We start from the raw sequence: 4228 nt of genomic DNA, 5'->3' as shown, positions 1-4228 counted from the left end.
TCTCTGTAAAGCCAGCAAATAACCTGCTGCATTTTTTGTCCAAACCCCAAAGCTCGCATAGTTTGCAAGATGAAATCCCATTGAACTGTGTTAAAGGCTTTTGCAATATCTACCTGCAAGAGTAGAACATCCTACTGCATGTATTTGGCATATTCAATCCCAATATAAGCATTGGCATTGTTATCTGTGATATGGCGACGTGGAATAAAGCCATATTGGGAGGGATGCAGCCCATCATGCAAATAACCTTTAATCTGATCAACCACCATTTTGGCAATGATCTTGTAAATGATTAGCATGGGCGTGGGCTCCAATCACCCAGTGAATCACATAGCTACTTTTTTGGAATCAACTTGAGAAGACCCTTTTTCCATGACAAAGGCATCTGCTGATTTTGCCATGTTGTATTTTAGAGTGCTCTCAACAGAAGCAAGAACGGAAGAGGGAGAGAGAGAAATAGAGAGCCACACAAGTTTTGGTGGGTATAGAACCACCCTAATCTTCTTTTTCATTCATTTATATATGCATTTGAGTATTGTACATAACCGAGGTAAAGGCACAGTGACCTTTAACCCCCACAACCTCCCACTTAAAGGACAATGTGCCTTTAAGGGAGAACAACCAGTGAGCATACTATCCAATGCCCATCAATGCACGACAATACTCAAACTGCTAACTAGGTAGACTTTTCATCAGCATATCTGCAGGGTTATCGTCTGTATGAACCTTGACAAGCTCTATGCCCTTGTCCTCAAGTACCTCCCTGATGAAATGGTACCTGAACTCAATGTGTTTGGTCTTTGCATGAAAGATTGGATTCCGTGCTAGCTGAATAGCATTCATGGAATCACTATGCAATGTCGGTACACCTGTATGAATACCCAAATCTTCCACTAGCCGATCAAGCCATATAGCCTCCTTCAACCATCTGTGGCTGCAACATACTCAGCCTTTGTGGTAGACAAAGCAATGCACTTCTATGCACGAGACATTCACGACACTGCACCACCTGCAAAGGTGAACACATAACCAGAAGTGGATCTCCTACTATCCACATGCCTTGCATTGTCTAAATCTGTGTACCCAAGTACACGCATGTCTCCTCTACCAAAGCAGATGCACATCTCCTTGGTACCCTTCATGTACCTCGTAATGCACTTAACTGCCTCCCAGTGCCTCTTTCTTGGATTAGCCATATACCGGCTAACAACTCCCACTGCAAATGCAATGTCTGGTCTAGTAGCTATCATAGCATACATAAGACTCTCAACTACTGATGCATAAGGAACCTTGGCCATCATGGCCCTCTCCTCATCTCATTTGGGACTATCTGTATGACTCAGTTTCACATATGGAAGCAATGGAGTACTCACTGCCTTCCTCCCCTCCATATTGAAACGCTGCAATACTTTTGTAACGTACTCCTTCTGTGAAAGCCAAAGGAGTTTCCTACTCCGATCATGCATGATGCGCATACCAAGAATATGACCTGCAAGTCCCAAATACTTCATATTAAAGGCCTCATGCAACTTGGCCTTTAATGCATCTAGCTCATAAGTATTCTTGCTAGCCAATAGCATATCATCCACATATAGTCCCAGGATTATCAGGCTATTATCCTTAGCCCTTTTAGTGTAGAGGCAGTGATCAATTTCACTCCTTCTAAAACCCTGGGACCGAATGAAAGCATCAAACTTCTGACACCATTCTCTAGGCGCTTGCTTAAGACCATAGAGACTCTTCTTCAGCTTGCAAACTAAATGTTCTTTGCCCTTTTCTTCAAAGCCTTCTGGCTACACCATGTAAATTTCCTCATGCAGATCCCCATGCAAGAATGCTGTCTTGACATCCATCTGCATAAGCTCCATATCCTCTGCTGCCACTAGTCCAAGCACACATCTAAGTGTGGTCATCTTCACAACCGGAGAGAATATCTCATCAAAGTCCACTCCCTTCTCTTGCTTGAACCCTTTAGCAACCAAACAAGCCTTGTACCTAGGCACATCATCACTTGTGACCTTCATCTTGCAGACCCATTTACATGGCAATGCTTTCTTTCCATGTGGCAAATAAACCAAGTCCCAAGTCTTATTCTTCATAAGTGAACTCATCTTTGATTGCATAGCATACTCCCACTTGCATTGATCCTTGCGCATTGTAGCCTCTCTGTAGCAAGAAGGCTCCCCGCAATCAGTAAGCATCATATAGTCTACCCCTGGAACAAACCTATCAGGGGGTCTAGACACTCTAGATGATCTTCTCAAGGGCATTTCAGCTTGCTGTCCCACTTGCATATCAGCCACATTTGGCTCATCATTTCCACTAATAGATGATCCATCATCTACCCTTGATTGTATACCTGTGGGAGTATTTGGTGGTATCATTTCTTGCACATTTGGTGCATGGACAGCTTGCTATCTATCAACATATGCAGGTGGATTCACATCGTGGAAAGTGATTCTCCTCATTTCAACATCCCCCATGGGTGCCTTATGCATCTACTTCTCAGCTTGCTGTCCCACTTGCATATCAGCCACATTTGGCTCATCATTTCCACTAATAGATGATCCATCATCTACCCTTGAATGTATACCTGTGGGAGTATTTGGTGGTATCATTTCTTGCACATTTGGTGCATGGACAGCTTGCTATCTATCAACATATGCAGGTGGATTCACATCGTGGAAAGTGATTCTCCTCATTTCAACATCCCCCATGGGTGCCTTATGCATCTACTTCTCATTGAAGACTACATCATGGCTGTGTATGATCTTCTTTGCTTTTGGATCCCAGAGATGATAGCCCATCTCTCCACTTTCACCATAACCCAAAAAGATGCATTTCCTAGACTTAGGATCTAGCTTCTTTCGATGCTCTTTTGGCACATGTGCATATGCCTCACACCCAAATATACGCAAATGAGAGTAAGAGGGCTTCTTGCCACTCCATGCCTCTTCAAGAATACCACCATCCAAACTCTTACTAGGTGATCTATTGATCACATGCACTACAGTCTTCATTGCCTTAGCCCAAAAACCGCCAGAAAGACTTGCATTGGAAAGCATGCATTGCAACCTTTCTTGAATGGTATGGTTCATCTTTTCTACAATTGGATTGTGCTCTAGAGTATGGGGGGATGTGAGCTCCCGCTTAATCCCATGTGTATCATAGAAATGTTGAAAGTCATGAGAGAGATACTCTCCACCATTGTCAGTTCGTAGGCGTTTTTAAGCGTTCTATCTGACTGATTCTCAACCAAGGCCAGCCATTTCTGAAATACCTGGAACACATCACTCTTTCGAGATATAGCATAAGCCCACACTTTCCTAGTTGCATCATCAATGAATGTAACATAGTATTCAGCCCTGCCTAATGACCGTGTAGGCATGGGACCACATACGTCTAAATGCACCAAATCAAGCTTTCAAACTCTTTCTTTACCCTTCTTTTATGGGCTGATTTAGTCTGCTTCCCATAGAGACAGTGCTCACAAAATTCAAAATCAGAGAAACTCAAATGCGATACATAACCCAAACAGCATAAGAGTTTCATTCCATTCTGGCTCATGTGCCCCAACCTGCAATGCCACAAAGAAGTGCTTGGCTGCTTGGTTATTGCAACAACATGATCAAATACCCCTGATACATGTAAGGGATACAAAGTCCCACACTTGGCACCCCTGGCCACAAGCATAGAGCCCTTCTGAATTTCCCAACTCTGAAAGCCAAAACTGGTGTGAAAACCAGCATCATCTAGCTAACCCACTGAAATAAGACTCTTGGTCAACTTAGGCACATGTCTCACATGTTTTAAAATAAATGCAGACCCATTTGCAAAAGAAAACTTTATGTCACCTGTCCCACTGTCACATGCATAGTCATTTCCAAGATGCACACAACCTATCTTTCCACTAAGATAAGTGCAGAACCATTCCCTATGGGGAGTAACATGGAATGAAGCACTAGAATCCAAAATGCAGTCTTGGGAATATGCATCATTTGAAGTGGTAACCAACTCTGCAGATAAACTAGACATGAAGAGAACGTCATTGTCACTATCATGTGTGACTGCATTGATCTCCTCGATCTTCACTTTTCCTTTGTCCTCCCTTGGACTCTCTTCCTTCTGATTTGCACCCCAATTTGCATTCTTTTTCTTATCCTTTTGCTCTCTTTTCAGCTTGTAGCAATCTGTTTTCATATGGCCCTTCTTGCCATAGTGGTAACAC

The sequence above is a fragment of the Dipteris shenzhenensis genome, chromosome 18, assembly GCF_047967505.1.
Source record: "Dipteris shenzhenensis isolate YYH24624 ecotype China chromosome 18, Dip_SZ_1.0, whole genome shotgun sequence".
In the NCBI taxonomy this organism is placed as follows: Eukaryota; Viridiplantae; Streptophyta; class Polypodiopsida; order Gleicheniales; family Dipteridaceae; genus Dipteris; species Dipteris shenzhenensis.
The sequence above is the reverse complement of the archived record's forward strand: the minus strand, read 5'-3'. Positions refer to the sequence as shown.